Here is a 15324-nt window from a genome sequence, read left to right on the forward strand (position 1 = left end):
ACTATACAACGTTCACATAAAAAACCCTTTCAATGTTTATTAGTCAACCCCTAGACCAATTTGGAGTCTAGTTTATAGGTGGCTTTTTTTGTTTTAAAAATATATATTTATTGTTGAAAGGTATTTAGGACTATCCTCATCATGTATGCAGTATCTGTCTAGTTCGCTTACTAGTTCGTTTTTTCTCCAAGTTTTAACAAAATAATTTATTGTACTATGTGGGAATCTATTTGCTGTTGCTTCTTGTATTTTGTATTGTTTGTAGTAGTTTTTTGCTTACATTTGACCATGCTGGTGCTGCATAGTCAATGACGGGTCTGATGTATGTTTTATATATTTTTATGATGTTGTCTGCGGTAGCGGGGTTTCCGGATGGGACAGCGGTAAGATTATACTTACAAAGCCAAAATCCTGGTTCGATTTCTCGCGGTGGAAACATAAGATATTTCAAAAAAAGGCCCGGCATGGTCAAGCGTGTTAAGGCGTGCGTCTCGTAATTTGAGGGTCGCGGGTTCGCATCCCGGCCGCGCCAAACATGCTTGCCCTTTCAGCCGTGGGGGTGCTATAATGTGACGGTCAATCCCACTATTCGTTGGTAAAAGAGTAACCCAAGAGTTGGCGGTGGGTGGTGATGACTAGCTTCCTTCCCTCTAGTCTTACACTGCTAAATTAGGGATGGCTAGCACAGATAGCCCTCGAGTAGCTTTGTGCGAAATTCAAAAACAAACAAACAAACATCTGCCGTAGCTCCACTGTTTTTGTCAGTTAGACTCCCAGCATAGTTTGTTCTTCGCCAAATTTTTGTTTTAATATTATTTATGTGGTTTACCCACGTAAGTTTTGAGTCAAATGTTAGTCCTAAGAATTTTGCTGATGTAGCAGTCTGAAGGAGTGTTTCATTCATATAGATCTCTGGTTGTACTATTTTATGTTTAGTTAACTTTGTGTAAACTACTAGTTGTGTTTATTTTGATTTTGTATTTTTGACAATATTCACTGATTCTGTTTAATTGTGGTTGTATGTTTGTGGCTGCTATTGCTGGTATTGGTGCATTTTTCCAGATTGCTACGTCGTCTGCAAACTGTGAGGAGTATCCATTATTTGGATCTTTCAGAGGCATATTATTCACGTAACTACCCATCCTTAAGGGACACTAGCTTCTGGAGTGAAACTCTCAGAGAAGGTCCCTTCAAAATTTATTCTAGATGATCTGTTTTCCAGAAAGTTTGACAGCCAGCGAATAGTCCCCGTGGTTGTCCCATTTCTTGCATTCGGAAACCTGAGACTGTTATGCCGTACGGTGTCAAATGCCTTCTCAATATCGAGAAAGCAAGCGATAGTGCATTCTCGTTTATTAAAACTATCTACAGTTTTTATGTAATGAAAAGTTTGTTTGTTTTGAAATTCGCGCAAAGCTACACGAGGGCTATTTGCGCTAGCCGTCCCTAATTTAGCAGTGTAAAACTAGAGGGAAGGCAGCTAGTCATCACCACCGACTGCCAACTCTTTGGCTACTCTTTTACCAACGAATAGTGGGACTAACCGTCATATTATAGCGTCCCCACGGTTGAACGAGCGAGTATGTTTGGTGCGACTGGGATTCGAACCCATGACCCTCAAATTACGAGTCGAACGCCTTAACCTACCTGGCCATGTCGGGCCAACGCAATAGTCAAAAACGTCGTTAGTACAACGTTACTCTAGATACCTTTTAATCTGGATCATTCATTCCGAGTAGCACATTTTGCCTTTCCGTGGCAGCTATTTGGTCAACTGTTAGATTTTTGTTGTTGGCAGTAAGGTGATATTTTGAGGTAATGATTCATCTTATGTTTCATTGGGGATGTCACTTTTACATTGGTAGCGCTGACCGCTCTAATTAGGTAACGTGAGGTTTATTCGGAATAGAACAGGATATCAACATTGTTAGTCTTAGATACGACCTCATTTGTATAAACTAGAGATGTCACCAAACCTATTGTCTAGTATAGGCTGCTGGCTGTTCGTTTAGCTGACAAATAAAATATTACATTTTCAACCATTGGTTGTGAATGAAGACTGTTTACTTTTATTGTATAGTTCAGCCTATTTATCTTTGTTGCGAATTAAGTTAATCATAGAATACATGATTATTTCTTGGTAAAAAATCGGACCACTTTGAGAAAATAAGCGCTGTCTGAAAACACCAATTTAAAATCTTTGCATGCAGACACGTACACGTGCATTTGTTACGTGCGTTACACCTTTCTGACGTCAACACTGTCATTTCAGCTTTTAGGAAGATTGGCGGATCCATACAATGACTACTCATCTCGGCAAGCTTCTTCACTCCGGTTTCAAGTAAAACAATTATTTATTCAAACTTAACACTAGGTGGTCTTGTGCTTCCGTGCCCTGACGTCATTGCCTGCTTCTATGATAGAAAACAAGACAAAGAGATAAAAAACTTATCGTCTATAGAGTCAACAACATACTGAACCCTGTTATTTACTGAAACACTTTACTTGTTATATGACTTTACTGTTTATCGTGTTGCATGACTTCACATTTTTTTCGTGGTACAAACCTTTTCATTGACTTAGGTCTATTTTACCGAACACTGTTCATCTGTATGCATTTGATTAGTGTGGTGTGAGGTTCATTAGTTTATTTCTGATGTTCGTACGTAGCTGCTCAAGAGATGTCTGAACCAGCCGTCCCTAATTTGGAAGTGACGTACTAGAGGGTAGGCAGCTAGTAACGTAGTTACTCTTTATCAACGAATAGTGGGATTTACTGAAACATTGTAACATCCCATGCGTCTGAAACAGCAAGAATGATTGGTGAAGGGATTCGAATCCGCAGATTGGTAGATAAAACTATGGGGTATATATAAGTTAATCACCCCCCTCCCATGTAATGTGAATACCAACTGAATTTCAGTTTTCCTGTTTATAATTGTTGTCAGTTTTCCCATGTAATGAGTGGGTTAAATCTGAAGTATTCGAATATACAAGTGATTCTTAAAAGTTCACTTGGTATTTTAGGATAACTGTTTATGGTTAGTGTCCCTTTGTTACTAAATCCAAACTCCTTATATTGGAGCCTCGCATGCACTATGAAAGTGTTGGATCCCCCAGTGGCACAGCGCCATGTCTGCGGACTCACACCGCTAGAAAGTGGGTTACGATACCCGTAGTTGACAGAGCACATATAGCCCATTGTGTAGCTTTGTAATTTGGGTGTCGACACATCACAAACCTCACGTATTTTACCAAACCAAAAAGACTGTCGGTCAAATCGCACTGTACAATCATACCAACCTGGACCAAGATTTGGCGTAAGTAGTGTTGAGCAATAGTCTCCCCAATAGTCTGTTATTGATAAGTAGTGTTGAGCAATAGTCTCCCCAATAGTCTGTTATTGATAAGTAGTGTTGAGCAATAGTCTCCCCAATAATCTGTTATTGCTATATTATGGACGCTCACAACAATAGCCCTCCAATAGCTTCGTGGGAAATTCAACAGACAAAATCGAAACAGTGGAATGCAATTAACATCCATAATACAAATAAAGTTTTTATTTCATATGGGTGTAGTTTAATAACTGAAATTTTGGTTTATTCAAGGGTAAAAAAAACAAAACATAACCAGTGGATATTCTACGTCTTTCCTGATTTATCTATAAAACGAAACAGTTTTTCTTGTTATATTTTTTAAGTAAAAGGTCAGACACTAACAGTTATAATGCGGAAGTAGTAAATTTCACGATAGCGAATATAGGCAGCGGTATAAATAAAAAACTCATTGAACTCGTTAGTTAAGAACGCAACGACACCATTTGATCAAAAATATTTGGACATAATTGAAGAAAACGAAAGATGTTAATAGTACATGTATTTTGTATACATATTTATCATTTATTATTAATGGGCCCGCATGGCCAGGTGATTAAGGTACTCGCAATCTGAAGGTCGCGGGTTCGAATCCCTGTCATACCAAACATGCTCGCCCTTTCAGCCGTGGGGGCGTTATAAAGTGACGGTCAATCCCACTATTTGTTGGTAAGAGGGTATCCCAAGAGTTAGCTGTGAGTGGTGATGACTAGCTGCCTTCCCTCTAGGTTTACATTGCTAAATTAGGGACGGCTAGCTCTCGTGTAGCTTTGCGCGAAATTCAAACCAAACCAAACATGGCCGCTGTAGCTTTACAGGAAGAATAATGGTCAGATCATAAAGTGAAAATAACTAGAAGTACAACTGTAATATTAGCTACAAAAACACTGAGAAAAACATTTGTGAATAAAGGTATCAGTGTTCAAAGCTAAAATCTGAAGTTCGATTCTCTGCGGTGGACAAAGCAGACGTCTCAGTGTGGCGTCGCTCTAAGAGTTTAAAGTAAACAAGAAGGTTCAATTATTTTACAAAGAAGTGACGTATCCCCTGCTACATCCTTTTGAGCAAAACGTCACTAGACCAGCGTCTTCAGAGTCTCTTGGGTTTTCTTCTGTTATTTCACTAGCACAGCAATATTATGTCATCAAGAATGCTATCATTTCAAATGCCCATTTAAAAGTTTCTAGATATTCAGGGTCTTCAGAAAAAATACTAGTTTTAGTCTCATTTATCTACCCACATACCATGCTTACGCTGTTGACTTTGGTGTCAACGCCTCAGAAATCTCACGTGTTTTACAGTATGTAAAGTAAACGCAATTAACACTAGAGTATCTTTTTTTTTTCTGAATACGTAACATTTGGAGTATTTTTTGGAAAATAAAGCTTTTCAAACAGAATATCAAATGTTGGGAACTGCTACTGATTTTACTGTTGCAAATGTTTACTTTTTTATGTAAGAATGAAACTGTTTGACTTATCTCCTCTAGAATACAAAAATAACACACTTATCTTGAAATCACGACTAAAACATTGAGTTATAAGTGAACGAGAGCGAGGGTATTCACATTATAGTATCACTAACCCTTGGCGAGGGTATTCACACCATAGTATCACTAACCCTGGGCGAGGGTATTCACATTATAGTATCACTAACCCTGGGCGAGGGTATTCACACCATAGTATCACTAACCCTGGGCGAGGGTATTCACACAATAGTACCACTAACCTTGGGCGAGGGTATTCACACCATAGTATCACTAACCCTGACTAAAAAAAATCCCAGCAAACTACATCATTTTACAAATACAATATCGGAAGAACGACCCTCTCGACAAATTCCCAAACAGTTATTCGTTGGTAGAAATGTAATCATAACAAAATAAAAAAATAGACGCGAATTTCTCTTTTATATAAATATTGCTTTGTACATCTATGAAAAATATTGGTAACAAGCATCTGACAACTGCGTACGTGCACAGAATTCGAGATAGATGTACACAGTTATTTTGTGCAGAAAACTAGGCCTAAAACTCCTTAACGCTGCAATTTAATCTATATTTATCGATAGTTGGAATAAGCTTCTAAAGGCTGTAAGCTGTTCAAGTACACAGTCTTACAAAGTGTTGTAAGACTGTTGGATTGACACTAATATGGCAGAAATCGCGCGAGCAGTTGCTTTCTAATTTAATTAAAGCATTGCTCTATAATCTATCTCTACGGGGTCGGGCCCGGCATGGCCAGGTGGGTTAAGGCGTTCGACTCGCAATCCGAGGGTCGCGGGTTCGAATCCCGGTCGCACTAAACATGCTCGCCCTTTCAGCCGTGGGGGCGTTATAATGTGCGGTCAATCCCACTATTCGTTTGTAAAAGAGTAGACCAACAGTTGGCGGTGGGTGGTGATGATTAGCTGCCTTCCCTCTAGTCTTACACTGCTGAATTATGGACGGCTAGCGCAGGTAGCCCTCGAGTAGCTTTGCGCGAAATTCAAAAAACAAATCTACCGGGTTTTACGTTTCACACAGAAAAATAACGTAATGGAAAAGTTTGAAGTTGTACTTTAATCCTTCAGGATTCTGAACTTTTCACTTAATTCTCTGTGTTAGATATTTTCATACAACTAGTGTGCATATTGTGAATTTTGTAACATTTTTCACGGTTTAATGTGAAATATTTTTGCGTTAACATCTCATACGAAATATATAAATGTGAAGACGGGTACTTTCGAAGTTTTGGATTTTTCATACGTCTCTTTAAAATAAAAATGTTCAAATGTCACGAATAACCTGGAAATAAATCGACACATTTTTGTTTTTGTTTTTTTTCTTAATTTCGCGCAAAGCTGCACGAGGGCTACCTGCGCTAGCCGTTCCTAATTCAGCAGTGTAAGATTAGAGAGAAAGCAGTTAGTCATCACCACCCACACCTACCGCCAACTCTTGGACTACTCTTTTACCAATGAATAGTGAGACTGACCGTCACATTATAACGCCCCCATGGCTGAAAGGGCGAGCATGTTTGGAATGACGGGGATTCAAACCCGCGACCCTCAGATTATGGGCCTAGTGGTTAGGAATTTATATATTTTTTCGTTTCATTTTCTTCTGGTTTTTCGTATTAATTTTTTTTTTTTTACATCTTTGAACTATATGTAAATATATGTTCTACGTTTTATAGGTATCATACTCAAAATTATAGTGGTTTCGAAGTTCGACTTCCCACAACCATAAACCTTTAATATTTCTACATAAATGTATAAAACAGGAAATGTCATATTCAGGTGGTTCAATATTTATCTCAAAGCTGAATTACTTGTTTCCGGTGGGTCAGCGGCGAGTTTACATACTTGTAGTGTTGAAACATGGAGTTCAATTTCCCGCGGTGAAAAAAAAAAGCATAGTACTCGCTGTGCTACTTTGCATTAAAAAAACAACACCGAGAACTGAAAAACATGGTATTCTTTCAGTGGCCATTATGATACAAGCAGAAGAAATTTATCAGTTATTTTATATCTTTCGGAGGTAACTGGACTGGATAGGATTCCTTTCCAATCGTCCTCTAGTGGGACAAATGTACAATGTTCACAGATGTACAACGCTAAAATCTAAGTTTTCATTCTCTGTGGTGTACACAGCAAATAGATCAATTTTGTTTTGCTCTAGAGCAAACCAGATCTTTTCCGATCGTCATTGCTCGTCTGCTAATTATTGTAGAAAAATCTTATAACTAATTCTTGAAAATCCCTAAAAGGACTAGATATAGGATATATTGTTTTATAAACACAGTAGGCCTAGTACTAAAGTCTTGTTACAAGTATAAATAATTTTATCTAATCATAGCTGTTTTGTTTGGTTGTTACCTGGTATATGTTTCTAATATTGTAAATTTTCTTATTGTGTTTAAACTAAGAAATTCTATTCACAAAACATTGTTTTGCTGTTAAAGGTTAAAATTAAAATTGTATGTGCAGTCATACGACTTGTGAGAAATGTTTCTGTCACTTTTCAGAATACAATAAATAATACAGCGTGAATCAAATTTCAGAGGTCAAAATTTAATACAATTTTATTGTTGTTTCTATATTAAAATACATTTATGTTAAGAAAGAAAACTGTGTGTGTGAATCCTGTTGGCAAATATCATAAACATGATACACATTGACATTAAATTAACTTCTAAACTAAAATTAAAATTTTCCACTATTTGAAGTCGTAAAGCGTAATGTACGTAACATAGTAAATCAGACTCGTCCGAGATAAATTGTAATACGTAACAGTACATATAAACTTACGTGTACAATGTGAAGACCAATCCGTGGAGTAACTGGATATACTATATAACTAACACTCATGATGACGAGAAACCCACTTGAAGTAAAAATGCATTCTAAAGACGTCTTTCGAATACATTATAACTAACACTGTTCCGAATACTTTGCTTCGACTGGCACTCTTCTAACTAAAGCTGAAAAATTAGACTCAGCAGTTTACTAATTCTTGTATTTATAATGTAGTCCTATTTCAAAAGTCTCTACATGACTACCATTCACGAATATTATAGATATTTTAGTTTTATTTTATAAATTTGTTTGGTATAAAAGTCATGCGACCTCTAACGAACACCGAAATTAACTCAATGAAAATATATACCTTACAACAACACAAATAATTATTCCAGTTCTGGTAATAAAACTCGCCAAGCAGGAGTTGGTATGAAATACAATTAATTTAATATTTTACCCTAAACTTAGTATCTTTATTGCAGACTGTTAGAGACGAAACACTGTAATTTGTAACAAGAAAATGGATTATATTTTAAATTTAAATATAGAATTGTAGATAAAAAATAAAATCGCAATTATATATGACTCACTGCAAAACGACTAGCAATTGTAATTGTAAGTTTCATAAGCCTAACTTGATGTATTATATTTTACGAAGACGCACGTAAATACACGCACTAGTCCAGTTGTCCAGAAGAATAACACAACACATCATTTATTATATATATATTTTGCTTTTATTTCATGCAAGCAGTTGGTTTGTCTGTAACTAGATAAGCTATTTCTTAAATTGTCGTCATGTGTATCTTACATTCAGATATTCTATATTTTCAATCGACCGTTCGTCTGCAACATATTTTGTTCGGCTATACACCAGACAACCTATTTCTCCAGTTGGTTTCATGTAACGTACTCAGATCATTTCGATTGTTAGTCTGTTCATCTTCTTGCGATTCACCAGCCTTTCTACTGATCTAAATTCATAATCACCTGTTCATCTGTATTTCCTAATTAAAAATATCTGTTATTTGTTTCCCTTTTCTGTGTTTATATTATTTTGTTTCTTGCCAGCTGCCATTCGTTAGAGTTCTTTTATAGTCGAACGCGTGCGTGTGTGAATTATGATCATTTGTTTCTGATGAGATTGTTTTTCTATAACATGTAATATAATTCATTTTGATTAGGTAGGAGGAGCTGCATTATTTACGTTTATTTGTGAAAATAGTTTCTATAGCGAAAACCAGATTAATGGTTATAACACAATAGTTTTGACGTTGACTCTTCGTAGCTTGTTATTTATTACGTGAAAAAGTGTGATTATCTATTATTTAAGCTAGTTGTTGGACATGTAACCCCGATATGCGAAACGGCTAACAGGACATTCCATTTAGATTATAATTTGTTTGTTTGTGCTCATATCTTCGAGCTTATCTGCACCTTAGTTGTTGCTATACGCTTGTTAAAACTAAGCTAGGAGTAAAATATTTGATAAAACATTCTTACATCTTGTGCAGACCCATTTAAATATTCGTTGTCATTCATCAAAAGAACTATCTAAAAACGTAGATTAAAATGTGTTATTTAATTTGTAAGTATAACGGACCGGGAGTGGCTTAATCGCTAGTGTACTGAACTGTCAATCCGAGGGTTTACGGTTCGCGTCCTATTACTGCAAAATCGTGGTTCACACTTTGAGCCTGTGATTGCGTTATCAGAGTGATGGTCAAATCACATTATTCGATTAGAGTAGCCCAAGAGTTAGCGGTGGGTGCTATTAACTAGCTTCCTTCTCTCAAATCTATCAGTTAAAAATTAGGGACAACTACTTAAGATCCCTCTCGTGTATATTTATGCAAATATCGGAATCAGTCCGAAAACATAAATGAAAATTAATTTGTTTATTTGTTAAGTTGAAATGGGCTATCTCTGTGAGCTGTGCAAATCGTAAGTATTGAACCCTAATTATAATTTTCAAGCTTTTCGATTACCCTTATGAACATATTCTGTAAGAGTTCTATCAACTAAATGTTTCCCGCTGGTACAGCGGTAAGTCTACAGAACGCCGAAATTAGGGGTTCTATTCTCCTTGTTGGATGTACTAGATAGCCCCACGTGGCTTTGCTGTAACAAAACACATATCAAGTAAATAATGTGATTGAGAAATCTTTATAATGCTGTAATACGCTAAATCTTATAAATATTCCTAAAGAATGAATATTTTATAGAAAAGTTGCCACGAGTTTTATAAGACATATTCGCATAGGACTTGTACCTCGGTGGGACAGCGGAAAGTCTTCGGATTTACAACGCTAAAATCAGGGGGTTCGATTTCCTTCGATGGACACAGCAGATAACCAGATGTGGCTTTGTAATAAGAAATAAGAACAATTATATAGAACTTTACAGTAATCCAATACACAAATATGTTACTATGCTAGTTAGATATTCACAAAACATTGTTTTGCTGTTAAAGGTTAAAATTAAAATTGTATGTGCAGTCATACGACTTGTGAGAAATGTTTCTGTCACTTTTCAGAATACAATAGATATTACAGCGTGAATCAAATTTCAGAGGCCAAAATTTAATACAATTTTATTGTTGTTTCTACATTAAAATACATTTATGTTAAGAAAGAAAACTGTGTATATCAATCCAGTTGGCAAATATCATAAACATGATACACATTGACATTAAATTTCCGAATTTTGTGGAAAGCTAAACAAGGGCTATCCTAGCTAGCGTTTCCTAATTTAGTAGTGTAAGACTAAAGACTAGAGGGAAGACAGCTAGTCATCACCACCAACCGCTAACTCTTGGGCTACTCTTTTAATAACAAATAGTGGCATTGATCATAACTTATAAGAACGGCCCAGATGGGTCAGTGGTAAGCTTACATACTTAGAAAGCAATAATATGGAGCTCGATTTTCCCTGGTGGACACAGCAGATAGCACAATGTGGTTTTGTGCTAAAGCACACACTGAATGATCAGTCTCAAGGGATATTTTATTTATGGAATGTATATATATTCTTAAATATTAGGATTATGTGTAAGCATATCTTATACTTTTCTGCTTGCTTTTAGTCATTTGGAATTTCGTTTTTTTTCGTTTGTTCAGTTTATATGCAGTTGATTGTAAAATAAACATAAACATATGGTTTAAAAAACCGTGGAAGTTGGCCTTGTGCTAGTAGCTTTGTTTCGTTGTTTTCTATAGTAGATAATGTCTGTTTTGCTCAAAAGGATAGTACACTAGTACAGTGAATCTGTGTTGAAAATTCCATTCACTGTAATATCCTTTATTGGCTGAGTGATGAGTGATGTCTGTATGTCACAGCCAGCAAATATTGAAGCACAAGGGCCCTAAACAAGTAAGGCTGTCAAAGAGACAAAGAAGCTGAGTTTACTTATCGAATTCAAAGAGGCTTTCTAGGATTGAATCCACTATGAAATCTTCGAGTAAATACTAAATTTGAGACCATCGTGTTTTAGTTCTACAGAGATCAATCCTGACGGAATGAAAGCTGTACGACTAAACACCAACTAGCAAAACCAAATTAGTAAAACTAAAGGATTTTCGTTTTCCCATATAATTTTTACAATATTTTCTAGGACCGACTTTCCAAACCAGTAGTGATAAAGGATTTTAGTCTTCTCACATATACATTTTGACACTCACTGCTAAAGATAACAGATTTTAATCTGCTCGTATAATATTAAGATGGTGAAAACAGACTCACGTAAGAGAACAAGTTGATCGCATTGCACAATATACTGCGAATGTGCGGGGGCTGAAAATAGTGAGAAGTGCGATGGCAGCTCGTATAAAAGGAAACACACGATGTGCCAAAGACAGTTTCTTCTTCAAAGAGCGAAAGCGAATATTTTCTCTGCGTGTCGTTGCAGTTGGTTATTTGTATTTGAAAACATTTTGTGTTAATATTTACACCTTTACATAAGACGTGTACGTAAGTATGTTATTATTATTTATTTAAACATTTTGTTTTTACGCTAGAGTTTTGTTTTAGTAGGGGATAAGAAACTTATTCTCAAATAAGTTGTTATTTCGTTGGCGTAAAAAACATATGAAGGAAAATTTTTCGAATGGTTAGTTACGACGATGAAAAATATTGATTTTAGAGGTACAAATGTTTTGTTGTCTGTCGTGCCATCTAGTTTTTATGTGTTTAAGCTGCCGCGTTATCTTCACGCTGTGCCCAAAATGGCCCGGTATGGCCAGATGGGTTAAGGCGTTCGACTCGTAATCTGAGGGTCACAGGTTCGAATCCCGGTCGCACCAAATATACTCGTCCTTTCAGCCGTGGGGGCGTTATAACGTGACCGCAGTCTCACTATTCATTGGTAAAATAGTCCAAGAGTTGGCGGTGGGTGGTGATGACTAAATGCTTTTTCCCTCTAATCTTACACTGCTAAATCAGGAACAACAACAAAAAAAGAAGTACCCAAAATTTTGATTTTTAATTGTGATTTCATTCTTTACGATATTACAAATTTCACGCGTAGTTTTTTTTTAGATTAATAGTATTGTTTTACGTAAACTAAAATAATTTGTATTTTGTGTTACATGCATTATAATTCGAAGACTTTTATGAGACCATTAAATGTTATAAATCAACTATAAATGTGGAATTAACTTGAGATGAGTGGGGTGAATTTAATACGAAAGTTTATCCTCTCTCTCGTATTTTGGGTATTTGTATACCCGGGAGGGTCAGGTGGGAGTTGACCTCATCCTCCTTCCTTTACTTTATTTATCACAACGGTTAAATGCATGTATTGTTTTTTGAATCTCGCGCAAAGCTACACGAGGGCTATCTGTGCTAGCCGTCCCTAATATAGCAGTGTAAGAATAGAGGGAAGGCAGATAGTCATCACCACCCACCGACAACTCTTGGGCTACTCTTTCACCAACGAATAGTGGGATTGACTGTCATATTATAACGCCCCCAGCTGGGAGGGCGAGCATATTTGGTGCGACCGGGATTCAAACCCGCGACCCTCGGATTACGAGTCGAACGCCTTAACACTCTCGGCATGGCCTTAAATGTATGGATAAATATTTCATGAAGGCCCAGGCCTCTATCAAGGCAATGTCCAAGTACTATTCACCAATACATTTGGTGCAAATATACTCTTCGAAAAAAGAAACGCAAAATGGATATTTTTGTTATTTTAAAGATAAATATATGTAATAACGTTACAAGCTCAGAGTATGTGATGTTACACGTGTTAAGGCACTGATTGTCAGACCAAAATGACAATAAAGTTGTGCACTTTGAAAACGGAGGAAAACATCGGATTTTTCGCCAAAACGCATTCGTGTCCAATAAATTTGTTTGAGAGATCTGCATGTTCTGCAAGTGCAACATGTGCAAAATCACTATAAAAGTGACGGGTTCTCGGTTTCCACAGCTCAGTGTTAAGCCACCGACACGCAATACAGTTACGCCAAGTCTAACTGAAGCACAACGCAACAACGCTATTGGTCGCTTGGAAGCAGGCGAATCTCGATCAGATGTTGCCAGAGCTGTGAATGTCCACCCAAGCACCATCACAAGGCTATGGAATCGTCACCAACAACATGAATCAACTTGTGACCGTCCACGATCTAGCAGACCTCGTGTGACCACGCCCGCACAAGATCGCTACATCCGGTTACGTCACCTTCGGGATAGGACCACCACTACGACGTCTATTGCTTCAACCATACCAGGGCTGCGTATGATTTCCGATCAGACCGTACGCAACCGTCGACGAGATTCTTAGGCCCCATGTGCAACCATCATGGTGAACGTCAACGACGTTTTTCAACATGACAACGCCCGTCCTCACACAGCCCGACTCACCACTGTCTTCTTGAGACACCACAACATCAACGTTTTTCCATGGCTCTCCAGATCACCAGATTTAAACCCCATCGAACATCTTTGGGACGAGTTGGACCGACGTCTGCGACGGCGACAACCTCAACCGCAGACTCTACCTCAGCTTGCAGCAGCTTTGCAGGCTGAGTGGATAGCCATTCCACAGGAAGTGATTCGTCATCTCATCGCTTCCATGGGCAGGAGATGCCAAGCAGTTATTGATGCTCACGGGGGGCATACTCGTTATTGACGTTGAGTGACGTTAAACTTCAACTAGTGAGCGTGGACTTCACCTTTGGAGACTTTGGATGTTCAGCAATGAATGTGCAAAGTTTCACACATGTCATACAGAATTACCCGGAATAAACTTGTTAACAATATGTCTCAAATTTTGCCTTTTGCGTTTCTTTTTTTTGAAGAGTATATATTATTTCTCTCTAAAGTTCCATAATAAGTCCACCTTCAATGTTTATTAGTGAGTTACTGACTAATGTGATGGCTACTTTGTAGGTGGTATTTTTTTTAATACTATTTATTTTTTTAACGAATAAGCCGAAAGAGAGAGAGGAAAACGTTCGTGAAGATAGCCCTAAACACCTCTCTCCTGTCAAAGAGCACCTGACCTCTTCATCCTTCCTTTACTTATACAGTCATGCAGTGTTGGATGGTGTTAGGTACTGCTTTTGGGTCAGAGTGGTCTGAATTTACTCCGACCCTTTTCAGGGCAATGTCCATGTACTGGTATACACGTATAGACATTCTTTTGCCCTATCAGTAAGATGTCTTGTTTGATGGTGGGCTTTATATATATATATTACTTTATTATTTGTATATTTTTTCATTTATTTAGTTTTATGTTTAAAATACATGTTGATCGGGGATAGATGTTTAGGACTATCTTCATCATGTATGAGGTACCTGTCTAGTTCGCATAATAATTTATTTTCTTCCAATTTTTATCAAAATACGTTATTGTACTATGTAGGAGTCTATCTGGTATGGTTGAATATTTATGTATAAATTGAGATGATGTTGCTCTGGGAACTCTGTATACTGTTATGAGGAATGTGTTTTGTATTGTTTGCAACTTGGTTTTGATAACTTTGTCACTTAACAGTAATCTAAGCCGGAGCTGAATTGTCAGTTACTGTTCTAATGTATGTTTTGTAAATTTTAGTATGTTGTCTGTAGATGCTCCACTATTCTTGCCAGTTAGACTCCTAGCATAGTTGATTCTTCAACAGACTTTATTTTTAATTTCTTTTACATGGTTAATCAATGTTAATTTTGAGTCATAGGTTAGACCAAGAAATTTTGCCCATGTGACAGTCTGAAGTAGTGTTCCATTCATATACATTTCAGCCTGTAGTTTTTGTATTTTGTCAATTTTGCAAAGAAGACGACAAGTTGTGTTTTATTATTCTGTATTTTTGACAGTATTCGCTTATTCTATTTAGTTGTGGCTGCTATTGTTGGTGTTGTGACACTTTTCCAGATTGTCACATCATCAGTAAACTGTGAGGATAATACATGATTAGGATCCTTCAGGCATATTGTTTACATACATGTTGAAGAGTATAGGGCTAACCACTCCTCCGTGAGGGACGCCAGCTTCCGGAGTAAAGTAGTCAGGAAAGGTACCCTCTACATTTTCTATTTTCCAAAAAGTTAGATAACCAAATAACAAAATAGTCCCATTTCATTCATACGGATCCGTAGACCATTGTATCATACAGTGTCGAATGCTTTCTCATTGTCAAGAAAACAATTACATTGTTTTTTG

Source organism: Tachypleus tridentatus, chromosome 10 (assembly GCF_004210375.1).
Source record: "Tachypleus tridentatus isolate NWPU-2018 chromosome 10, ASM421037v1, whole genome shotgun sequence".
NCBI lineage: Eukaryota > Metazoa > Arthropoda > Merostomata > Xiphosura > Limulidae > Tachypleus > Tachypleus tridentatus.